Consider the following 23,985-nt stretch of genomic DNA (forward strand, 5'->3'; position numbering starts at 1 on the left):
AATTTAATTTTGTCAGCTGCTGAATTAATGGAGGGCAATTTAGTAGCTAGCTTAGCTTTAAGGAAAATATAGACTTCTAAGGCATTTGGTCTTTGATCACTTGATTTAGAATCAATAGTTTTAATCATTACACCTTGACACCACAAGTGTCCATGTTCTCTATATCACTTTTCATGGACATGTAAGCAAATGACTGTCATTACAGATGAATTACAATCTTCCTTGGTCTCTCAATGCAGAATCATCACCATTGAAACTGTTCATTCAATTGTGACTGGTAGGTGTTTTCTGGTGTAAAGTTTGTTATCCGCCTTCCACAATTGTTGGTGCAATTCACTGTATTAAGGATGTTATAATTCAATGAATTTCACAACGTGTTTGTGTTACTAGAATAGTCTCAGTGATGTACATTTCTTTTTGCTGATGTTGATTATTGATTCAATTATTTTTTATGTTTCTTGCAATTATCACATAAGGCCCAGCGAGGATTTGAACTTAGATCGCAGAAAATGATTAAATGATTATTATACTAAGGATCAACATGCACTTTTCACCAGGAAATCTACATAATCTTTCTTAAGCACTGTTCTTAAAACACAGGAAAAAGCCTCTGTTCTTTGATAAGTAGTTTATTACTAAATTTTCTGCAGGTCAATTTGGGCTAGGTGGCCTTGGTGATTTGTATTCATAAACATAACATACTTTCTTTAACACCTTTTTTAGATACAGTGCATGTTTTGGGTAAGCTTGAAAAGCAACACGTAGCTGGCAGGATTTGAACCTGCGCGGGGACACCCCAATGGATTTCAAGTCCATCGCCTTAACCACTCGGCCACAACTACAACCTTTTTGTTGGTTGTTACAAGCTGGAGTTCAAAAATATTTTTTTTCTGGTTCACGATTGGCAGTCTGCTTCTGATGTAATTTAATTTTGTCAGCTGCTGAATTAATGGAGGGCAATTTAGTAGCTAGCTTAGCTTTAAGGAAAATATAGACTTCTAAGGCATTTGGTCTTTGATCACTTGATTTAGAATCAATAGTTTTAATCATTACACCTTGACACCACAAGTGTCCATGTTCTCTATATCACTTTTCATGGACATGTAAGCAAATGACTGTCATTACAGATGAATTACAATCTTCCTTGGTCTCTCAATGCAGAATCATCACCATTGAAACTATTCATTCAATTGTGACTGGTAGGTGTTTTCTGGTGTAAAGTTTGTTATCTGCCTTCCACAATTGTTGGTGCAATTCACTGTATTAAGGATGTTATAATTCAATGAATTTCACAACGTGTTTGTGTTACTAGAATAGTCTCAGTGATGTACATTTCTTTTTGCTGATGTTGATTATTGATTCAATTATTTTTTATGTTTCTTGCAATTATCACATAAGGCCCAGCGAGGATTTGAACTTAGATCGCAGAAAATGATTAAATGATTATTATACTAAGGATCAACATGCACTTTTCACCAAGAAATCTACATAATCTTTCTTAAGCACTGTTCTTAAAATGCAGGAAAAAGCCTCTGTTCTTTGATAAGTAGTTTATTACTAAATTTTCTGCAGGTCAATTTGGGCTAGGTGGCCTTGGTGATTTGTATTCATAAACATAACATACTTTCTTTAACACCTTTTTTAGATACAGTGCATGTTTTGGGTAAGCTTGAAAAGCAACACGTAGCTGGCAGGATTTGAACCTGCGCGGGGACACCCCAATGGATTTCGAGTCCATCGCCTTAACCACTCGGCCACAACTACAACCTTTTTGTTGGTTGTTACAAGCTGGAGTTCAAAAATATTTTTTTTCTGGTTCACGATTGGCAGACTGCTTCTGATGTAATTTAATTTTGTCAGCTGCTGAATTAATGGAGGGCAATTTAGTAGCTAGCTTAGCTTTAAGGAAAATATAGACTTCTAAGGCATTTGGTCTTTGATCACTTGATTTAGAATCAATAGTTTTAATCATTACACCTTGACACCACAAGTGTCCATGTTCTCTATATCACTTTTCATGGACATGTAAGCAAATGACTGTCATTACAGATGAATTACAATCTTCCTTGGTCTCTCAATGCAGAATCATCACCATTGAAACTGTTCATTCAATTGTGACTGGTAGGTGTTTTCTGGTGTAAAGTTTGTTATCCGCCTTCCACAATTGTTGGTGCAATTCACTGTATTAAGGATGTTATAATTCAATGAATTTCACAACGTGTTTGTGTTACTAGAATAGTCTCAGTGATGTACATTTCTTTTTGCTGATGTTGATTATTGATTCAATTATTTTTTATGTTTCTTGCAATTATCACATAAGGCCCAGCGAGGATTTGAACTTAGATCGCAGAAAATGATTAAATGATTATTATACTAAGGATCAACATGCACTTTTCACCAAGAAATCTACATAATCTTTCTTAAGCACTGTTCTTAAAATGCAGGAAAAAGCCTCTGTTCTTTGATAAGTAGTTTATTACTAAATTTTCTGCAGGTCAATTTGGGCTAGGTGGCCTTGGTGATTTGTATTCATAAACATAACATACTTTCTTTAACACCTTTTTTAGATACAGTGCATGTTTTGGGTAAGCTTGAAAAGCAACACGTAGCTGGCAGGATTTGAACCTGCGCGGGGACACCCCAATGGATTTCGAGTCCATCGCCTTAACCACTCGGCCACAACTACAACCTTTTTGTTGGTTGTTACAAGCTGGAGTTCAAAAATATTTTTTTTCTGGTTCACGATTGGCAGACTGCTTCTGATGTAATTTAATTTTGTCAGCTGCTGAATTAATGCAGGGCAATTTAGTAGCTAGCTTAGCTTTAAGGAAAATATAGACTTCTAAGGCATTTGGTCTTTGATCACTTGATTTAGAATCAATAGTTTTAATCATTACACCTTGACACCACAAGTGTCCATGTTCTCTATATCACTTTTCATGGACATGTAAGCAAATGACTGTCATTACAGATGAATTACAATCTTCCTTGGTCTCTCAATGCAGAATCATCACCATTGAAACTGTTCATTCAATTGTGACTGGTAGGTGTTTTCTGGTGTAAAGTTTGTTATCCGCCTTGCACAATTGTTGGTGCAATTCACTGTATTAAGGATGTTATAATTCAATGAATTTCACAACGTGTTTGTGTTACTAGAATAGTCTCAGTGATGTACATTTCTTTTTGCTGATGTTGATTATTGATTCAATTATTTTTTATGTTTCTTGCAATTATCACATAAGGCCCAGCGAGGATTTGAACTTAGATCGCAGAAAATGATTAAATGATTATTATACTAAGGATCAACATGCACTTTTCACCAGGAAATCTACATAATCTTTCTTAAGCACTGTTTTTAAAACACAGGAAAAAGCCTCTGTTCTTTGATAAGTAGTTTATTACTAAATTTTCTGCAGGTCAATTTGGGCTAGGTGGCCTTGGTGATTTGTATTCATAAACATAACATACTTTCTTTAACACCTTTTTTAGATACAGTGCATGTTTTGGGTAAGCTTGAAAAGCAACACGTAGCTGGCAGGATTTGAACCTGCGCGGGGACACCCCAATGGATTTCAAGTCCATCGCCTTAACCACTCGGCCACAACTACAACCTTTTTGTTGGTTGTTACAAGCTGGAGTTCAAAAATATTTTTTTTCTGGTTCACGATTGGCAGTCTGCTTCTGATGTAATTTAATTTTGTCAGCTGCTGAATTAATGGAGGGCAATTTAGTAGCTAGCTTAGCTTTAAGGAAAATATAGACTTCTAAGGCATTTGGTCTTTGATCACTTGATTTAGAATCAATAGTTTTAATCATTACACCTTGACACCACAAGTGTCCATGTTCTCTATATCACTTTTCATGGACATGTAAGCAAATGACTGTCATTACAGATGAATTACAATCTTCCTTGGTCTCTCAATGCAGAATCATCACCATTGAAACTGTTCATTCAATTGTGACTGGTAGGTGTTTTCTGGTGTAAAGTTTGTTATCTGCCTTCCACAATTGTTGGTGCAATTCACTGTATTAAGGATGTTATAATTCAATGAATTTCACAACGTGTTTGTGTTACTAGAATAGTCTCAGTGATGTACATTTCTTTTTGCTGATGTTGATTATTGATTCAATTATTTTTTATGTTTCTTGCAATTATCACATAAGGCCCAGCGAGGATTTGAACTTAGATCGCAGAAAATGATTAAATGATTATTATACTAAGGATCAACATGCACTTTTCACCAAGAAATCTACATAATCTTTCTTAAGCACTGTTCTTAAAATGCAGGAAAAAGCCTCTGTTCTTTGATAAGTAGTTTATTACTAAATTTTCTGCAGGTCAATTTGGGCTAGGTGGCCTTGGTGATTTGTATTCATAAACATAACATACTTTCTTTAACACCTTTTTTAGATACAGTGCATGTTTTGGGTAAGCTTGAAAAGCAACACGTAGCTGGCAGGATTTGAACCTGCGCGGGGACACCCCAATGGATTTCGAGTCCATTGCCTTAACCACTCGGCCACAACTACAACCTTTTTGTTGGTTGTTACAAGCTGGAGTTCAAAAATATTTTTTTTCTGGTTCACGATTGGCAGACTGCTTCTGATGTAATTTAATTTTGTCAGCTGCTGAATTAATGGAGTGCAATTTAGTAGCTAGCTTAGCTTTAAGGAAAATATAGACTTCTAAGGCATTTGGTCTTTGATCACTTGATTTAGAATCAATAGTTTTAATCATTACACCTTGACACCACAAGTGTCCATGTTCTCTATATCACTTTTCATGGACATGTAAGCAAATGACTGTCATTACAGATGAATTACAATCTTCCTTGGTCTCTCAATGCAGAATCATCACCATTGAAACTGTTCATTCAATTGTGACTGGTAGGTGTTTTCTGGTGTAAAGTTTGTTATCCGCCTTCCACAATTGTTGGTGCAATTCACTGTATTAAGGATGTTATAATTCAATGAATTTCACAACGTGTTTGTGTTACTAGAATAGTCTCAGTGATGTACATTTCTTTTTGCTGATGTTGATTATTGATTCAATTATTTTTTATGTTTCTTGCAATTATCACATAAGGCCCAGCGAGGATTTGAACTTAGATCGCAGAGAATGATTAAATGATTATTATACTAAGGATCAACATGCACTTTTCACCAGGAAATCTACATAATCTTTCTTAAGCACTGTTCTTAAAACACAGGAAAAAGCCTCTGTTCTTTGATAAGTAGTTTATTACTAAATTTTCTGCATTCAATTTGGGCTAGGTGGCCTTGGTGATTTGTATTCATAAACATAACATACTTTCTTTAACACCTTTTTTAGATACAGTGCATGTTTTGGGTAAGCTTGAAAAGCAACACGTAGCTGGCAGGATTTGAACCTGCGCGGGGACACCCCAATGGATTTCAAGTCCATCGCCTTAACCACTCGGCCACAACTACAACCTTTTTGTTGGTTGCTACAAGCTGGAGTTCAAAAATATTTTTTTTCTGGTTCACGATTGGCAGTCTGCTTCTGATGTAATTTAATTTTGTCAGCTGCTGAATTAATGGAGGGCAATTTAGTAGCTAGCTTAGCTTTAAGGAAAATATAGACTTCTAAGGCATTTGGTCTTTGATCACTTGATTTAGAATCAATAGTTTTAATCATTACACCTTGACACCACAAGTGTCCATGTTCTCTATATCACTTTTCATGGACATGTAAGCAAATGACTGTCATTACAGATGAATTACAATCTTCCTTGGTCTCTCAATGCAGAATCATCACCATTGAAACTGTTCATTCAATTGTGACTGGTAGGTGTTTTCTGGTGTAAAGTTTGTTATCTGCCTTCCACAATTGTTGGTGCAATTCACTGTATTAAGGATGTTATAATTCAATGAATTTCACAACGTGTTTGTGTTACTAGAATAGTCTCAGTGATGTACATTTCTTTTTGCTGATGTTGATTATTGATTCAATTATTTTTTATGTTTCTTGCAATTATCACATAAGGCCCAGCGAGGATTTGAACTTAGATCGCATAAAATGATTAAATGATTATTATACTAAGGATCAACATGCACTTTTCACCAAGAAATCTACATAATCTTTCTTAAGCACTGTTCTTAAAATGCAGGAAAAAGCCTCTGTTCTTTGATAAGTAGTTTATTACTAAATTTTCCGCAGGTCAATTTGGGCTAGGTGGCCTTGGTGATTTGTATTCATAAACATAACATACTTTCTTTAACACCTTTTTTAGATACAGTGCATGTTTTGGGTAAGCTTGAAAAGCAACATGTAGCTGGCAGGATTTGAACCTGCGTGGGGACACCCCAATGGATTTCGAGTCCATCGCCTTAACCACTCGGCCACAACTACAACCTTTTTGTTGGTTGTTACAAGCTGGAGTTCAAAAATATTTTTTTTCTGGTTCACGATTGGCAGACTGCTTCTGATGTAATTTAATTTTGTCAGCTGCTGAATTAATGGAGGGCAATTTAGTAGCTAGCTTAGCTTTAAGGAAAATATAGACTTCTAAGGCATTTGGTCTTTGATCACTTGATTTAGAATCAATAGTTTTAATCATTACACCTTGACACCACAAGTGTCCATGTTCTCTATATCACTTTTCATGGACATGTAAGCAAATGACTGTCATTACAGATGAATTACAATCTTCCTTGGTCTCTCAATGCAGAATCATCACCATTGAAACTGTTCATTCAATTGTGACTGGTAGGTGTTTTCTGGTGTAAAGTTTGTTATCCGCCTTCCACAATTGTTGGTGCAATTCACTGTATTAAGGATGTTATAATTCAATGAATTTCACAACGTGTTTGTGTTACTAGAATAGTCTCAGTGATGTACATTTCTTTTTGCTGATGTTGATTATTGATTCAATTATTTTTTATGTTTCTTGCAATTATCACATAAGGCCCAGCGAGGATTTGAACTTAGATCGCAGAAAATGATTAAATGATTATTATACTAAGGATCAACATGCACTTTTCACCAGGAAATCTACATAATCTTTCTTAAGCACTGTTCTTAAAACGCAGGAAAAAGCCTCTGTTCTTTGATAAGTAGTTTATTACTAAATTTTCTGCAGGTCAATTTGGGCTAGGTGGCCTTGGTGATTTGTATTTATAAACATAACATACTTTCTTTAACACCTTTTTTTAGATACTTTGCATGTTTTGGGTAAGCTTGAAAAGCAACATGTAGCTGGCAGGATTTGAACCTGCGTGTGGACACCCCAATGGATTTCAATTCCATCGCCTTAACCACTCGGCCACAACTACAACCTTTTTGTTGGTTGTTACAAGCTGGAGTTCAAAAATATTTTTTTTCTGGTTCACGATTGGCAGACTGCTTCTGATGTAATTTAATTTTGTCAGCTGCTGAATTAATGGAGGGCAATTTAGTAGCTAGCTTAGCTTTAAGGAAAATATAGACTTCTAAGGCATTTGGTCTTTGATCACTTGATTTAGAATCAATAGTTTTAATCATTACACCTTGACACCACAAGTGTCCATGTTCTCTATATCACTTTTCATGGACATGTAAGCAAATGACTGTCATTACAGATGAATTACAATCTTCCTTGGTCTCTCAATGCAGAATCATCACCATTGAAACTGTTCATTCAATTGTGACTGGTAGGTGTTTTCTGGTGTAAAGTTTGTTATCCGCCTTCCACAATTGTTGGTGCAATTCACTGTATTAAGGATGTTATAATTCAATGAATTTCACAACGTGTTTGTGTTACTAGAATAGTCTCAGTGATGTACATTTCTTTTTGCTGATGTTGATTATTGATTCAATTATTTTTTATGTTTCTTGCAATTATCACATAAGGCCCAGCGAGGATTTGAACTTAGATCGCAGAAAATGATTAAATGATTATTATACTAAGGATCAACATGCACTTTTCACCAGGAAATCTACATAATCTTTCTTAAGCACTGTTCTTAAAACGCAGGAAAAAGCCTCTGTTCTTTGATAAGTAGTTTATTACTAAATTTTCTGCAGGTCAATTTGGGCTAGGTGGCCTTGGTGATTTGTATTCATAAACATAACATACTTTCTTTAACACCTTTTTTTAGATACTTTGCATGTTTTGGGTAAGCTTGAAAAGCAACACGTAGCTGGCAGGATTTGAACCTGCGCGTGGACACCCCAATGGATTTCAAGTCCATCGCCTTAACCACTCGGCCACAACTACAACCTTTTTGTTGGTTGTTACAAGCTGGAGTTCAAAAATATTTTTTTTCTGGTTCACGATTGGCAGACTGCTTCTGATGTAATTTAATTTTGTCAGCTGCTGAATTAATGGAGGCCAATTTAGTAGCTAGCTTAGCTTTAAGGAAAATATAGACTTCTAAGGCATTTGGTCTTTGATCACTTGATTTAGAATCAATAGTTTTAATCATTACACCTTGACACCACAAGTGTCCATGTTCTCTATATCACTTTTCATGGACATGTAAGCAAATGACTGTCATTACAGATGAATTACAATCTTCCTTGGTCTCTCAATGCAGAATCATCACCATTGAAACTGTTCATTCAATTGTGACTGGTAGGTGTTTTCTGGTGTAAAGTTTGTTATCCGCCTTCCACAATTGTTGGTGCAATTCACTGTATTAAGGATGTTATAATTCAATGAATTTCACAACGTGTTTGTGTTACTAGAATAGTCTCAGTGATGTACATTTCTTTTTGCTGATGTTGATTATTGATTCAATTATTTTTTATGTTTCTTGCAATTATCACATAAGGCCCAGCGAGGATTTGAACTTAGATCGCAGAAAATGATTAAATGATTATTATACTAAGGATCAACATGCACTTTTCACCAGGAAATCTACATAATCTTTCTTAAGCACTGTTCTTAAAATGCAGGAAAAAGCCTCTGTTCTTTGATAAGTAGTTTATTACTAAATTTTCTGCAGGTCAATTTGGGCTAGGTTGCCTTGGTGATTTGTATTCATAAACATAACATACTTTCTTTAACACCTTTTTTAGATACAGTGCATGTTTTGGGTAAGCTTGAAAAGCAACACGTAGCTGGCAGGATTTGAACCTGCGCGGGGACACCCCAATAGATTTCGAGTCCATCGCCTTAACCACTCGGCCACAACTACAACCTTTTTGTTGGTTGTTACAAGCTGGAGTTCAAAAATATTTTTTTTCTGGTTCACGATTGGCAGACTGCTTCTGATGTAATTTAATTTTGTCAGCTGCTGAATTAATGGAGGGCAATTTAGTAGCTAGCTTAGCTTTAAGGAAAATATAGACTTCTAAGGCATTTGGTCTTTGATCACTTGATTTAGAATCAATAGTTTTAATCATTACACCTTGACACCACAAGTGTCCATGTTCTCTATATCACTTTTCATGGACATGTAAGCAAATGACTGTCATTACAGATGAATTACAATCTTCCTTGGTCTCTCAATGCAGAATCATCACCATTGAAACTGTTCATTCAATTGTGACTGGTAGGTGTTTTCTGGTGTAAAGTTTGTTATCCGCCTTCCACAATTGTTGGTACAATTCACTGTATTAAGGATGTTATAATTCAATGAATTTCACAACGTGTTTGTGTTACTAGAATAGTCTCAGTGATGTACATTTCTTTTTGCTGATGTTGATTATTGATTCAATTATTTTTTATGTTTCTTGCAATTATCACATAAGGCCCAGCGAGGATTTGAACTTAGATCGCAGAAAATGATTATTATACTAAGGATCAACATGCACTTTTCACCAGGAAATCTACATAATCTTTCTTAAGCACTGTTCTTAAAATGCAGGAAAAAGCCTCTGTTCTTTGATAAGTAGTTTATTACTAAATTTTCTGCAGGTCAATTTGGGCTAGGTGGCCTTGGTGATTTGTATTCATAAACATAACATACTTTCTTTAACACCTTTTTTAGATACAGTGCATGTTTTGGGTAAGCTTGAAAAGCAACATGTAGCTGGCAGGATTTGAACCTGCGCGGGGACACCCCAATGGATTTCGAGTCCATCGCCTTAACCACTCGGCCACAACTACAACCTTTTTGTTGGTTGTTACAAGCTGGAGTTCAAAAATATTTTTTTTCTGGTTCACGATTGGCAGACTGCTTCTGATGTAATTTAATTTTGTCAGCTGCTGAATTAATGGAGGGCAATTTAGTAGCTAGCTTAGCTTTAAGGAAAATATAGACTTCTAAGGCATTTGGTCTTTGATCACTTGATTTAGAATCAATAGTTTTAATCATTACACCTTGACACCACAAGTGTCCATGTTCTCTATATCACTTTTCATGGACATGTAAGCAAATGACTGTCATTACAGATGAATTACAATCTTCCTTGGTCTCTCAATGCAGAATCATCACCATTGAAACTGTTCATTCAATTGTGACTGGTAGGTGTTTTCTGGTGTAAAGTTTGTTATCCGCCTTCCACAATTGTTGGTGCAATTCACTGTATTAAGGATGTTATAATTCAATGAATTTCACAATGTGTTTGTGTTACTAGAATAGTCTCAGTGATGTACATTTCTTTTTGCTGATGTTGATTATTGATTCAATTATTTTTTATGTTTCTTGCAATTATCACATAAGGCCCAGCGAGGATTTGAACTTAGATCGCAGAAAATGATTAAATGATTATTATACTAAGGATCAACATGCACTTTTCACCAGGAAATCTACATAATCTTTCTTAAGCACTGTTTTTAAAACACAGGAAAAAGCCTCTGTTCTTTGATAAGTAGTTTATTACTAAATTTTCTGCAGGTCAATTTGGGCTAGGTGGCCTTGGTGATTTGTATTCATAAACATAACATACTTTCTTTAACACCTTTTTTAGATACAGTGCATGTTTTGGGTAAGCTTGAAAAGCAACACGTAGCTGGCAGGATTTGAACCTGCGCGGGGACACCCCAATGGATTTCAAGTCCATCGCCTTAACCACTCGGCCACAACTACAACCTTTTTGTTGGTTGTTACAAGCTGGAGTTCAAAAATATTTTTTTTCTGGTTCACAATTGGCAGTCTGCTTCTGATGTAATTTAATTTTGTCAGCTGCTGAATTAATGGAGGGCAATTTAGTAGCTAGCTTAGCTTTAAGGAAAATATAGACTTCTAAGGCATTTGGTCTTTGATCACTTGATTTAGAATCAATAGTTTTAATCATTACACCTTGACACCACAAGTGTCCATGTTCTCTATATCACTTTTCATGGACATGTAAGCAAATGACTGTCATTACAGATGAATTACAATCTTCCTTGGTCTCTCAATGCAGAATCATCACCATTGAAACTGTTCATTCAATTGTGACTGGTAGGTGTTTTCTGGTGTAAAGTTTGTTATCTGCCTTCCACAATTGTTGGTGCAATTCACTGTATTAAGGATGTTATAATTCAATGAATTTCACAACGTGTTTGTGTTACTAGAATAGTCTCAGTGATGTACATTTCTTTTTGCTGATGTTGATTATTGATTCAATTATTTTTTATGTTTCTTGCAATTATCACATAAGGCCCAGCGAGGATTTGAACTTAGATCGCAGAAAATGATTAAATGATTATTATACTAAGGATCAACATGCACTTTTCACCAAGAAATCTACATAATCTTTCTTAAGCACTGTTCTTAAAATGCAGGAAAAAGCCTCTGTTCTTTGATAAGTAGTTTATTACTTAATTTTTTGCAGGTCAATTTGGGCTAGGTGGCCTTGGTGATTTGTATTCATAAACATAACATACTTTCTTTAACACCTTTTTTAGATACAGTGCATGTTTTGGGTAAGCTTGAAAAGCAACACGTAGCTGGCAGGATTTGAACCTGCGCGGGGACACCCCAATGGATTTCGAGTCCATCGCCTTAACCACTCGGCCACAACTACAACCTTTTTGTTGGTTGTTACAAGCTGGAGTTCAAAAATATTTTTTTTCTGGTTCACGATTGGCAGACTGCTTCTGATGTAATTTAATTTTGTCAGCTGCTGAATTAATGGAGGGCAATTTAGTAGCTAGCTTAGCTTTAAGGAAAATATAGACTTCTAAGGCATTTGGTCTTTGATCACTTGATTTAGAATCAATAGTTTTAATCATTACACCTTGACACCACAAGTGTCCATGTTCTCTATATCACTTTTCATGGACATGTAAGCAAATGACTGTCATTACAGATGAATTACAATCTTCCTTGGTCTCTCAATGCAGAATCATCACCATTGAAACTGTTCATTCAATTGTGACTGGTAGGTGTTTTCTGGTGTAAAGTTTGTTATCCGCCTTGCACAATTGTTGGTGCAATTCACTGTATTAAGGATGTTATAATTCAATGAATTTCACAACGTGTTTGTGTTACTAGAATAGTCTCAGTGATGTACATTTCTTTTTGCTGATGTTGATTATTGATTCAATTATTTTTTATGTTTCTTGCAATTATCACATAAGGCCCAGCGAGGATTTGAACTTAGATCGCAGAAAATGATTAAATGATTATTATACTAAGGATCAACATGCACTTTTCACCAGGAAATCTACATAATCTTTCTTAAGCACTGTTTTTAAAACACAGGAAAAAGCCTCTGTTCTTTGATAAGTAGTTTATTACTAAATTTTCTGCAGGTCAATTTGGGCTAGGTGGCCTTGGTGATTTGTATTCATAAACATAACATACTTTCTTTAACACCTTTTTTAGATACAGTGCATGTTTTGGGTAAGCTTGAAAAGCAACACGTAGCTGGCAGGATTTGAACCTGCGCGGGGACACCCCAATGGATTTCAAGTCCATCGCCTTAACCACTCGGCCACAACTACAACCTTTTTGTTGGTTGTTACAAGCTGGAGTTCAAAAATATTTTTTTTCTGGTTCACGATTGGCAGTCTGCTTCTGATGTAATTTAATTTTGTCAGCTGCTGAATTAATGGAGGGCAATTTAGTAGCTAGCTTAGCTTTAAGGAAAATATAGACTTCTAAGGCATTTGGTCTTTGATCACTTGATTTAGAATCAATAGTTTTAATCATTACACCTTGACACCACAAGTGTCCATGTTCTCTATATCACTTTTCATGGACATGTAAGCAAATGACTGTCATTACAGATGAATTACAATCTTCCTTGGTCTCTCAATGCAGAATCATCACCATTGAAACTGTTCATTCAATTGTGACTGGTAGGTGTTTTCTGGTGTAAAGTTTGTTATCTGCCTTCCACAATTGTTGGTGCAATTCACTGTATTAAGGATGTTATAATTCAATGAATTTCACAACGTGTTTGTGTTACTAGAATAGTCTCAGTGATGTACATTTCTTTTTGCTGATGTTGATTATTGATTCAATTATTTTTTATGTTTCTTGCAATTATCACATAAGGCCCAGCGAGGATTTGAACTTAGATCGCAGAAAATGATTAAATGATTATTATACTAAGGATCAACATGCACTTTTCACCAAGAAATCTACATAATCTTTCTTAAGCACTGTTCTTAAAATGCAGGAAAAAGCCTCTGTTCTTTGATAAGTAGTTTATTACTAAATTTTCTGCAGGTCAATTTGGGCTAGGTGGCCTTGGTGATTTGTATTCATAAACATAACATACTTTCTTTAACACCTTTTTTAGATACAGTGCATGTTTTGGGTAAGCTTGAAAAGCAACACGTAGCTGGCAGGATTTGAACCTGCGCGGGGACACCCCAATGGATTTCGAGTCCATCGCCTTAACCACTCGGCCACAACTACAACCTTTTTGTTGGTTGTTACAAGCTGGAGTTCAAAAATATTTTTTTTCTGGTTCACGATTGGCAGACTGCTTCTGATGTAATTTAATTTTGTCAGCTGCTGAATTAATGGAGGGCAATTTAGTAGCTAGCTTAGCTTTAAGGAAAATATAGACTTCTAAGGCATTTGGTCTTTGATCACTTGATTTAGAATCAATAGTTTTAATCATTACACCTTGACACCACAAGTGTCCATGTTCTCTATATCACTTTTCATGGACATGTAAGCAAATGACTGTCATTACAGATGAATTACAATCTTCCTTGGTTTCTCAATGCAGAATCATCACCATTGAAACTGTTCATTCAATTGTGACTGGTAGGTGTTTTCTGGTGTAAAGTTTGTTATCCGCCTTCCACAATTGTTGGTGCAATTCACTGTATTAAGGATGTTATAATTCAATGAATTTCACAACGTGTTTGTGTTACTAGAATAGTCTCAGTGATGTACATTTCTTTTTGCTGATGTTGATTATTGATTCAATTATTTTTTATGTTTCTTGCAATTATCACATAAGGCCCAGCGAGGATTTGAACTTAGATCGCAGAGAATGATTAAATGATTATTATACTAAGGATCAACATGCACTTTTCACCAGGAAATCTACATAATCTTTCTTAAGCACTGTTCTTAAAACACAGGAAAAAGCCTCTGTTCTTTGATAAGTAGTTTATTACTAAATTTTCTGCATTCAATTTGGGCTAGGTGGCCTTGGTGATTTGTATTCATAAACATAACATACTTTCTTTAACACCTTTTTTAGATACAGTGCATGTTTTGGGTAAGCTTGAAAAGCAACACGTAGCTGGCAGGATTTGAACCTGCGCGGGGACACCCCAATGGATTTCAAGTCCATCGCCTTAACCACTCGGCCACAACTACAACCTTTTTGTTGGTTGCTACAAGCTGGAGTTCAAAAATATTTTTTTTCTGGTTCACGATTGGCAGTCTGCTTCTGATGTAATTTAATTTTGTCAGCTGCTGAATTAATGGAGGGCAATTTAGTAGCTAGCTTAGCTTTAAGGAAAATATAGACTTCTAAGGCATTTGGTCTTTGATCACTTGATTTAGAATCAATAGTTTTAATCATTACACCTTGACACCACAAGTGTCCATGTTCTCTATATCACTTTTCATGGACATGTAAGCAAATGACTGTCATTACAGATGAATTACAATCTTCCTTGGTCTCTCAATGCAGAATCATCACCATTGAAACTGTTCATTCAATTGTGACTGGTAGGTGTTTTCTGGTGTAAAGTTTGTTATCTGCCTTCCACAATTGTTGGTGCAATTCACTGTATTAAGGATGTTATAATTCAATGAATTTCACAACGTGTTTGTGTTACTAGAATAGTCTCAGTGATGTACATTTCTTTTTGCTGATGTTGATTATTGATTCAATTATTTTTTATGTTTCTTGCAATTATCACATAAGGCCCAGCGAGGATTTGAACTTAGATCGCAGAAAATGATTAAATGATTATTATACTAAGGATCAACATGCACTTTTCACCAAGAAATCTACATAATCTTTCTTAAGCACTGTTCTTAAAATGCAGGAAAAAGCCTCTGTTCTTTGATAAGTAGTTTATTACTAAATTTTCTGCAGGTCAATTTGGGCTAGGTGGCCTTGGTGATTTGTATTCATAAACATAACATACTTTCTTTAACACCTTTTTTAGATACAGTGCATGTTTTGGGTAAGCTTGAAAAGCAACACGTAGCTGGCAGGATTTGAACCTGCGTGGGGACACCCCAATGGATTTCGAGTCCATCGCCTTAACCACTCGGCCACAACTACAACCTTTTTGTTGGTTGTTACAAGCTGGAGTTCAAAAATATTTTTTTTCTGGTTCACGATTGGCAGACTGCTTCTGATGTAATTTAATTTTGTCAGCTGCTGAATTAATGGAGGGCAATTTAGTAGCTAGCTTAGCTTTAAGGAAAATATAGACTTCTAAGGCATTTGGTCTTTGATCACTTGATTTAGAATCAATAGTTTTAATCATTACACCTTGACACCACAAGTGTCCATGTTCTCTATATCACTTTTCATGGACATGTAAGCAAATGACTGTCATTACAGATGAATTACAATCTTCCTTGGTCTCTCAATGCAGAATCATCACCATTGAAACTGTTCATTCAATTGTGACTGGTAGGTGTTTTCTGGTGTAAAGTTTGTTATCCGCCTTCCACAATTGTTGGTGCAATTCACTGTATTAAGGATGTTATAATTCAATGAATTTCACAACGTGTTTGTGTTACTAGAATAGTCTCAGTGATGTACATTTCTTTTTGCTGATGTTGATTATTGATTCAATTATTTTTTATGTTTCTTGCAATTATCACATAAGGCCCAGCGAGGATTTGAACTTAGATCGCAGAAAATGATTAAATGATTATTATACTAAGGATCAACATGCACTTTTCACCAGGAAATCTACATAATCTTTCTTAAGCACTGTTCTTAAAACGCAGGAAAAAGCCTCTGTTCTTTGATAAGTAGTTTATTACTAAATTTTCTGCAGGTCAATTTGGGCTAGGTGGCCTTGGTGATTTGTATTTATAAACATAACATACTTTCTTTAACACCTTTTTTTAGATACTTTGCATGTTTTGGGTAAGCTTGAAAAGCAACATGTAGCTGGCAGGATTTGAACCTGCGTGTGGACACCCCAATGGATTTCAATTCCATCGCCTTAACCACTCGGCCACAACTACAACCTTTTTGTTGGTTGTTACAAGCTGGAGTTCAAAAATATTTTTTTTCTGGTTCACGATTGGCAGACTGCTTCTGATGTAATTTAATTTTGTCAGCTGCTGAATTAATGCAGGGCAATTTAGTAGCTAGCTTAGCTTTAAGGAAAATATAGACTTCTAAGGCATTTGGTCTTTGATCACTTGATTTAGAATCAATAGTTTTAATCATTACACCTTGACACCACAAGTGTCCATGTTCTCTATATCACTTTTCATGGACATGTAAGCAAATGACTGTCATTACAGATGAATTACAATCTTCCTTGGTCTCTCAATGCAGAATCATCACCATTGAAACTGTTCATTCAATTGTGACTGGTAGGTGTTTTCTGGTGTAAAGTTTGTTATCCGCCTTCCACAATTGTTGGTGCAATTCACTGTATTAAGGATGTTATAATTCAATGAATTTCACAACGTGTTTGTGTTACTAGAATAGTCTCAGTGATGTACATTTCTTTTTGCTGATGTTGATTATTGATTCAATTATTTTTTATGTTTCTTGCAATTATCACATAAGGCCCAGCGAGGATTTGAACTTAGATCGCAGAAAATGATTAAATGATTATTATACTAAGGATCAACATGCACTTTTCACCAGGAAATCTACATAATCTTTCTTAAGCACTGTTCTTAAAACGCAGGAAAAAGCCTCTGTTCTTTGATAAGTAGTTTATTACTAAATTTTCTGCAGGTCAATTTGGGCTAGGTGGCCTTGGTGATTTGTATTCATAAACATAACATACTTTCTTTAACACCTTTTTTTAGATACTTTGCATGTTTTGGGTAAGCTTGAAAAGCAACACGTAGCTGGCAGGATTTGAACCTGCGCGGGGACACCCCAATGGATTTCAAGTCCATCGCCTTAACCACTCGGCCACAACTACAACCTTTTTGTTGGTTGTTACAAGCTGGAGTTCAAAAATATTTTTTTTCTGGTTCACGATTGGCAGACTGCTTCTGATGTAATTTAATTTTGTCAGCTGCTGAATTAATGGAGGGCAATTTAGTAGCTAGCTTAGCTTTAAGGAAAATATAGACTTCTAAGGCATTTGGTCTTTGATCACTTGATTTAGAATCAATAGTTTTAATCATTACACCTTGACACCACAAGTGTCCATGTTCTCTATATCACTTTTCATGGACATGTAAGCAAATGACTGTCATTACAGATGAATTACAATCTTCCTTGGTCTCTCAATGCAGAATCATCACCATTGAAACTGTTCATTCAATTGTGACTGGTAGGTGTTTTCTGGTGTAAAGTTTGTTATCCGCCTTCCACAATTGTTGGTGCAATTCACTGTATTAAGGATGTTATAATTCAATGAATTTCACAACGTGTTTGTGTTACTAGAATAGTCTCAGTGATGTACATTTCTTTTTGCTGATGTTGATTATTGATTCAATTATTTTTTATGTTTCTTGCAATTATCACATAAGGCCCAGCGAGGATTTGAACTTAGATCGCAGAAAATGATTAAATGATTATTATACTAAGGATCAACATGCACTTTTCACCAGGAAATCTACATAATCTTTCTTAAGCACTGTTCTTAAAACGCAGGAAAAAGCCTCTGTTCTTTGATAAGTAGTTTATTACTAAATTTTCTGCAGGTCAATTTGGGCTAGGTGGCCTTGGTGATTTGTATTCATAAACATAACATACTTTCTTTAACACCTTTTTTTAGATACTTTGCATGTTTTGGGTAAGCTTGAAAAGCAACACGTAGCTGGCAGGATTTGAACCTGCGCGGGGACACCCCAATGGATTTCAAGTCCATCGCCTTAACCACTCGGCCACAACTACAACCTTTTTGTTGGTTGTTACAAGCTGGAGTTCAAAAATATTTTTTTTCTGGTTCACGATTGGCAGACTGCTTCTGATGTAATTTAATTTTGTCAGCTGCTGAATTAATGGAGGGCAATTTAGTAGCTAGCTTAGCTTTAAGGAAAATATAGACTTCTAAGGCATTTGGTCTTTGATCACTTGATTTAGAATCAATAGTTTTAATCATTACACCTTGACACCACAAGTGTCCATGTTCTCTATATCACTTTTCATGGACATGTAAGCAAATGACTGTCATTACAGATGAATTACAATCTTCCTTGGTCTCTCAATGCAGAATCATCACCATTGAAACTGTTCATTCAATTGTGACTGGTAGGTGTTTTCTGGTGTAAAGTTTGTTATCCGCCTTCCACAATTGTTGGTGCAATTCACTGTATTAAGGATGTTATAATTCAATGAATTTCACAACGTGTTTGTGTTACTAGAATAGTCTCAGTGATGTACATTTCTTTTTGCTGATGTTGATTATTGATTCAATTATTTTTTATGTTTCTTGCAATTATCACATAAGGCCCAGCGAGGATTTGAACTTAGATCGCAGAAAATGATTAAATGATTATTATACTAAGGATCAACATGCACTTTTCACCAGGAAATCTACATAATCTTTCTTAAGCACTGTTCTTAGAATGCAGGAAAAAGCCTCTGTTCTTTGATAAGTAGTTTATTACTAAATTTTCTGCAGGTCAATTTGGGCTAGGTGGCCTTGGTGATTTGTATTCATAAACATAACATACTTTCTCTTTAACACCTTTTTTAGATACAGTGCATGTTTTGGGTAAGCTTGAAAAGCAACACGTAGCTGGCAGGATTTGAACCTGCACGGGGACACCCCAATGGATTTCGAGTCCATCGCCTTAACCACTCGGCCACAACTACAACCTTTTTGTTGGTTGTTACAAGCTGGAGTTCAAAAATATTTTTTTTCTGGTTCACGATTGGCAGACTGCTTCTGATGTAATTTAATTTTGTCAGCTGCTGAATTAATGGAGGGCAATTTAGTAGCTAGCTTAGCTTTAAGGAAAATATAGACTTCTAAGGTATTTGGTCTTTGATCACTTGATTTAGAATCAATAGTTTTAATCATTACACCTTGACACCACAAGTGTCCATGTTCTCTATATCACTTTTCATGGACATGTAAGCAAATGACTGTCATTACAGATGAATTACAATCTTCCTTGGTCTCTCAATGCAGAATCATCACCATTGAAACTGTTCATTCAATTGTGACTGGTAGGTGTTTTCTGGTGTAAAGTTTGTTATCCGCCTTCCACAATTGTTGGTGCAATTCACTGTATTAAGGATGTTATAATTCAATGAATTTCACAACGTGTTTGTGTTACTAGAATAGTCTCAGTGATGTACATTTCTTTTTGCTGATGTTGATTATTGATTCAATTATTTTTTATGTTTCTTGCAATTATCACATAAGGCCCAGCGAGGATTTGAACTTAGATCGCAGAAAATGATTAAATGATTATTATACTAAGGATCAACATGCACTTTTCACCAGGAAATCTACATAATCTTTCTTAAGCACTGTTCTTAAAATGCAGGAAAAAGCCTCTGTTCTTTGATAAGTAGTTTATTACTAAATTTTCTGCAGGTCAATTTGGGCTAGGTGGCCTTGGTGATTTGTATTCATAAACATAACATACTTTCTTTAACACCTTTTTTAGATACAGTGCATATTTTGGGTAAGCTTGAAAAGCAACACGTAGCTGGCAGGATTTGAACCTGCGCGGGGACACCCCAATGGATTTCGAGTCCATCGCCTTAACCACTCGGCCACAACTACAACCTTTTTGTTGGTTGTTACAAGCTGGAGTTCAAAAATATTTTTTTTCTGGTTCACGATTGGCAGACTGCTTCTGATGTAATTTAATTTTGTCAGCTGCTGAATTAATGGAGGGCAATTTAGTAGCTAGCTTAGCTTTAAGGAAAATATAGACTTCTAAGGCATTTGGTCTTTGATCACTTGATTTAGAATCAATAGTTTTAATCATTACACCTTGACACCACAAGTGTCCATGTTCTCTATATCACTTTTCATGGACATGTAAGCAAATGACTGTCATTACAGATGAATTACAATCTTCCTTGGTCTCTCAATGCAGAATCATCACCATTGAAACTGTTCATTCAATTGTGACTGGTAGGTGTTTTCTGGTGTAAAGTTTGTTATCCGCCTTCCACAATTGTTGGTGCAATTCACTGTATTAAGGATGTTATAATTCAATGAATTTCACAACGTGTTTGTGTTACTAGAATAGTCTCAGTGATGTACATTTCTTTTTGCTGATGTTGATTATTGATTCAATTATTTTTTATGTTTCTTGCAATTATCACATAAGGCCCAGCGAGGATTTGAACTTAGATCGCAGAAAATGATTAAATGATTATTATACTAAGGATCAACATGCACTTTTCACCAGGAAATCTACATAATCTTTCTTAAGCACTGTTCTTAAAACGCAGGAAAAAGCCTCTGTTCTTTGATAAGTAGTTTATTACTAAATTTTCTGCAGGTCAATTTGGGCTAGGTGGCCTTGGTGATTTGTATTCATAAACATAACATACTTTCTTTAACACCTTTCTTTAGATACTTTGCATGTTTTGGGTAAGCTTGAAAAGCAACACGTAGCTGGCAGGATTTGAACCTGCGCGGGGACACCCCAATGGATTTCAAGTCCATCGCCTTAACCACTCGGCCACAACTACAACCTTTTTGTTGGTTGTTACAAGCTGGAGTTCAAAAATATTTTTTTTCTGGTTCACGATTGGCAGACTGCTTCTGATGTAATTTAATTTTGTCAGCTGCTGAATTAATGGTGGCCAATTTAGTAGCTAGCTTAGCTTTAAGGAAAATATAGACTTCTAAGGCATTTGGTCTTTGATCACTTGATTTAGAATCAATAGTTTTAATCATTACACCTTGACACCACAAGTGTCCATGTTCTCTATATCACTTTTCATGGACATGTAAGCAAATGACTGTCATTACAGATGAATTACAATCTTCCTTGGTCTCTCAATGCAGAATCATCACCATTGAAACTGTTCATTCAATTGTGACTGGTAGGTGTTTTCTGGTGTAAAGTTTGTTATCCGCCTTCCACAATTGTTGGTGCAATTCACTGTATTAAGGATGTTATAATTCAATGAATTTCACAACGTGTTTGTGTTACTAGAATAGTCTCAGTGATGTACATTTCTTTTTGCTGATGTTGATTATTGATTCAATTATTTTTTATGTTTCTTGCAATTATCACATAAGGCCCAGCGAGGATTTGAACTTAGATCGCAGAAAATGATTAAATGATTATTATACTAAGGATCAACATGCACTTTTCACCAGGAAATCTACATAATCTTTCTTAAGCACTGTTCTTAAAATGCAGAAAAAAGCCTCTGTTCTTTGATAAGTAGTTTATTACTAAATTTTCTGCAGGTCAATTTGGGCTAGGTGGCCTTGGTGATTTGTATTCATAAACATAACATACTTTCTCTTTAACACCTTTTTTAGATACAGTGCATGTTTTGGGTAAGCTTGAAAAGCAACACGTAGCTGGCAGGATTTGAACCTGCGCGGGGACACCCCAATGGATTTCGAGTCCATCGCCTTAACCACTCGGCCACAACTACAACCTTTTTGTTGGTTGTTACAAGCTGGAGTTCAAAAATATTTTTTTTCTGGTTCACGATTGGCAGACTGCTTCTGATGTAATTTAATTTTGTCAGCTGCTGAATTAATGGAGGGCAATTTAGTAGCTAGCTTAGCTTTAAGGAAATTATAGACTTCTAAGGCATTTGGTCTTTGATCACTTGATTTAGAATCAATAGTTTTAATCATTACACCTTGACACCACAAGTGTCCATGTTCTCTATATCACTTTTCATGGACATGTAAGCAAATGACTGTCATTACAGATGAATTACAATCTTCCTTGGTCTCTCAATGCAGAATCATCACCATTGAAACTGTTCATTCAATTGTGACTGGTAGGTGTTTTCTGGTGTAAAGTTTGTTATCCGCCTTCCACAATTGTTGGTGCAATTCACTGTATTAAGGATGTTATAATTCAATGAATTTCACAACGTGTTTGTGTTACTAGAATAGTCTCAGTGATGTACATTTCTTTTTGCTGATGTTGATTATTGATTCAATTATTTTTTATGTTTCTTGCAATTATCACATAAGGCCCAGCGAGGATTTGAACTTAGATCGCAGAAAATGATTAAATGATTATTATACTAAGGATCAACATGCACTTTTCACCAGGAAATTTACATAATCTTTCTTAAGCACTGTTCTTAAAACGCAGGAAAAAGCCTCTGTTCTTTGATAAGTAGTTTATTACTAAATTTTCTGCAGGTCAATTTGGGCTAGGTGGCCTTGGTGATTTGTATTCATAAACATAACATACTTTCTTTAACACCTTTTTTTAGATACTTTGCATGTTTTGGGTAAGCTTGAAAAGCAACACGTAGCTGGCAGGATTTGAACCTGCGCGGGGACACCCCAATGGATTTCGAGTCCATCGCCTTAACCACTCGGCCACAACTACAACCTTTTTGTTGGTTGTTACAAGCTGGAGTTCAAAAATATTTTTTTTCTGGTTCACGATTGGCAGACTGCTTCTGATGTAATTTAATTTTGTCAGCTGCTGAATTAATGGAGTGCAATTTAGTAGCTAGCTTAGCTTTAAGGAAAATATAGACTTCTAAGGCATTTGGTCTTTGATCACTTGATTTAGAATCAATAGTTTTAATCATTACACCTTGACACCACAAGTGTCCATGTTCTCTATATCACTTTTCATGGACATGTAAGCAAATGACTGTCATTACAGATGAATTACAATCTTCCTTGGTCTCTCAATGCAGAATCATCACCATTGAAACTGTTCATTCAATTGTGACTGGTAGGTGTTTTCTGGTGTAAAGTTTGTTATCCGCCTTCCACAATTGTTGGTGCAATTCACTGTATTAAGGATGTTATAATTCAATGAATTTCACAACGTGTTTGTGTTACTAGAATAGTCTCAGTGATGTACATTTCTTTTTGCTGATGTTGATTATTGATTCAATTATTTTTTATGTATCTTGCAATTATCACATAAGGCCCAGCGAGGATTTGAACTTAGATCGCAGAAAATGATTAAATGATTATTATACTAAGGATCAACATGCACTTTTCACCAAGAAATCTACATAATCTTTCTTAAGCACTTTTCTTAAAATGCAGGAAAAAGCCTCTGTTCTTTGATAAGTAGTTTATTACTAAATTTTCTGCAGGTCAATTTGGGCTAGGTGGCCTTGGTGATTTGTATTCATAAACATAACATACTTTCTTTAACACCTTTTTTAGATACAGTGCATGTTTTGGGTAAGCTTGAAAAGCAACACATAGCTGGCAGGATTTGAACCTGTGCGGGGACACCCCAATGGATTTCGAGTCCATTGCCTTAACCACTCGGCCACAACTACAACCTTTTTGTTGGTTGTTACAAGCTGGAGTTCAAAAATATTTTTTTTCTGGTTCACGATTGGCAGACTGCTTCTGATGTAATTTAATTTTG

General features: G+C 35.5%; 26 non-coding genes across 26 annotated transcripts; all 26 read right to left on the reverse strand.

The window, feature by feature from the left end:
- Positions 1–760: 760 nt before the first annotated feature.
- TRNAS-UGA (transfer RNA serine (anticodon UGA)) lies at positions 761–842 on the reverse strand. The gene has a single exon. It is a non-coding gene; the product is annotated as a tRNA-Ser (tRNA).
- Positions 843–1,682: 840 nt separating this feature from the next.
- TRNAS-CGA (transfer RNA serine (anticodon CGA)) lies at positions 1,683–1,764 on the reverse strand. The gene has a single exon. It is a non-coding gene; the product is annotated as a tRNA-Ser (tRNA).
- An 840-nt stretch (positions 1,765–2,604) lies between these two features.
- On the reverse strand, positions 2,605–2,686 carry TRNAS-CGA (transfer RNA serine (anticodon CGA)). Its single transcript has one exon. It is a non-coding gene; the product is annotated as a tRNA-Ser (tRNA).
- Positions 2,687–3,526: 840 nt separating this feature from the next.
- Positions 3,527–3,608, reverse strand: TRNAS-UGA (transfer RNA serine (anticodon UGA)). The gene has a single exon. It is a non-coding gene; the product is annotated as a tRNA-Ser (tRNA).
- An 840-nt stretch (positions 3,609–4,448) lies between these two features.
- On the reverse strand, positions 4,449–4,530 carry TRNAS-CGA (transfer RNA serine (anticodon CGA)). Its single transcript has one exon. It is a non-coding gene; the product is annotated as a tRNA-Ser (tRNA).
- An 839-nt stretch (positions 4,531–5,369) lies between these two features.
- On the reverse strand, positions 5,370–5,451 carry TRNAS-UGA (transfer RNA serine (anticodon UGA)). The gene has a single exon. It is a non-coding gene; the product is annotated as a tRNA-Ser (tRNA).
- Positions 5,452–6,291: 840 nt separating this feature from the next.
- Positions 6,292–6,373, reverse strand: TRNAS-CGA (transfer RNA serine (anticodon CGA)). The gene has a single exon. It is a non-coding gene; the product is annotated as a tRNA-Ser (tRNA).
- Positions 6,374–7,214: 841 nt separating this feature from the next.
- On the reverse strand, positions 7,215–7,296 carry TRNAS-UGA (transfer RNA serine (anticodon UGA)). Its single transcript has one exon. It is a non-coding gene; the product is annotated as a tRNA-Ser (tRNA).
- An 841-nt stretch (positions 7,297–8,137) lies between these two features.
- On the reverse strand, positions 8,138–8,219 carry TRNAS-UGA (transfer RNA serine (anticodon UGA)). Its single transcript has one exon. It is a non-coding gene; the product is annotated as a tRNA-Ser (tRNA).
- An 840-nt stretch (positions 8,220–9,059) lies between these two features.
- Positions 9,060–9,141, reverse strand: TRNAS-CGA (transfer RNA serine (anticodon CGA)). Its single transcript has one exon. It is a non-coding gene; the product is annotated as a tRNA-Ser (tRNA).
- Positions 9,142–9,973: 832 nt separating this feature from the next.
- On the reverse strand, positions 9,974–10,055 carry TRNAS-CGA (transfer RNA serine (anticodon CGA)). Its single transcript has one exon. It is a non-coding gene; the product is annotated as a tRNA-Ser (tRNA).
- Positions 10,056–10,895: 840 nt separating this feature from the next.
- TRNAS-UGA (transfer RNA serine (anticodon UGA)) lies at positions 10,896–10,977 on the reverse strand. Its single transcript has one exon. It is a non-coding gene; the product is annotated as a tRNA-Ser (tRNA).
- Positions 10,978–11,817: 840 nt separating this feature from the next.
- On the reverse strand, positions 11,818–11,899 carry TRNAS-CGA (transfer RNA serine (anticodon CGA)). Its single transcript has one exon. It is a non-coding gene; the product is annotated as a tRNA-Ser (tRNA).
- An 840-nt stretch (positions 11,900–12,739) lies between these two features.
- On the reverse strand, positions 12,740–12,821 carry TRNAS-UGA (transfer RNA serine (anticodon UGA)). The gene has a single exon. It is a non-coding gene; the product is annotated as a tRNA-Ser (tRNA).
- An 840-nt stretch (positions 12,822–13,661) lies between these two features.
- Positions 13,662–13,743, reverse strand: TRNAS-CGA (transfer RNA serine (anticodon CGA)). The gene has a single exon. It is a non-coding gene; the product is annotated as a tRNA-Ser (tRNA).
- Positions 13,744–14,582: 839 nt separating this feature from the next.
- On the reverse strand, positions 14,583–14,664 carry TRNAS-UGA (transfer RNA serine (anticodon UGA)). The gene has a single exon. It is a non-coding gene; the product is annotated as a tRNA-Ser (tRNA).
- An 840-nt stretch (positions 14,665–15,504) lies between these two features.
- On the reverse strand, positions 15,505–15,586 carry TRNAS-CGA (transfer RNA serine (anticodon CGA)). Its single transcript has one exon. It is a non-coding gene; the product is annotated as a tRNA-Ser (tRNA).
- An 841-nt stretch (positions 15,587–16,427) lies between these two features.
- On the reverse strand, positions 16,428–16,509 carry TRNAS-UGA (transfer RNA serine (anticodon UGA)). The gene has a single exon. It is a non-coding gene; the product is annotated as a tRNA-Ser (tRNA).
- An 841-nt stretch (positions 16,510–17,350) lies between these two features.
- Positions 17,351–17,432, reverse strand: TRNAS-UGA (transfer RNA serine (anticodon UGA)). The gene has a single exon. It is a non-coding gene; the product is annotated as a tRNA-Ser (tRNA).
- An 841-nt stretch (positions 17,433–18,273) lies between these two features.
- Positions 18,274–18,355, reverse strand: TRNAS-UGA (transfer RNA serine (anticodon UGA)). The gene has a single exon. It is a non-coding gene; the product is annotated as a tRNA-Ser (tRNA).
- Positions 18,356–19,197: 842 nt separating this feature from the next.
- TRNAS-CGA (transfer RNA serine (anticodon CGA)) lies at positions 19,198–19,279 on the reverse strand. The gene has a single exon. It is a non-coding gene; the product is annotated as a tRNA-Ser (tRNA).
- Positions 19,280–20,119: 840 nt separating this feature from the next.
- TRNAS-CGA (transfer RNA serine (anticodon CGA)) lies at positions 20,120–20,201 on the reverse strand. The gene has a single exon. It is a non-coding gene; the product is annotated as a tRNA-Ser (tRNA).
- An 841-nt stretch (positions 20,202–21,042) lies between these two features.
- On the reverse strand, positions 21,043–21,124 carry TRNAS-UGA (transfer RNA serine (anticodon UGA)). Its single transcript has one exon. It is a non-coding gene; the product is annotated as a tRNA-Ser (tRNA).
- Positions 21,125–21,966: 842 nt separating this feature from the next.
- Positions 21,967–22,048, reverse strand: TRNAS-CGA (transfer RNA serine (anticodon CGA)). Its single transcript has one exon. It is a non-coding gene; the product is annotated as a tRNA-Ser (tRNA).
- An 841-nt stretch (positions 22,049–22,889) lies between these two features.
- TRNAS-CGA (transfer RNA serine (anticodon CGA)) lies at positions 22,890–22,971 on the reverse strand. The gene has a single exon. It is a non-coding gene; the product is annotated as a tRNA-Ser (tRNA).
- An 840-nt stretch (positions 22,972–23,811) lies between these two features.
- On the reverse strand, positions 23,812–23,893 carry TRNAS-CGA (transfer RNA serine (anticodon CGA)). The gene has a single exon. It is a non-coding gene; the product is annotated as a tRNA-Ser (tRNA).
- Between the last annotated feature and the right edge of the window lie 92 nt (positions 23,894–23,985).

The sequence above is a fragment of the Mixophyes fleayi genome, chromosome 10 (genome assembly GCF_038048845.1).
Source record: "Mixophyes fleayi isolate aMixFle1 chromosome 10, aMixFle1.hap1, whole genome shotgun sequence".
NCBI classification, from domain to species: domain Eukaryota; kingdom Metazoa; phylum Chordata; class Amphibia; order Anura; family Limnodynastidae; genus Mixophyes; species Mixophyes fleayi.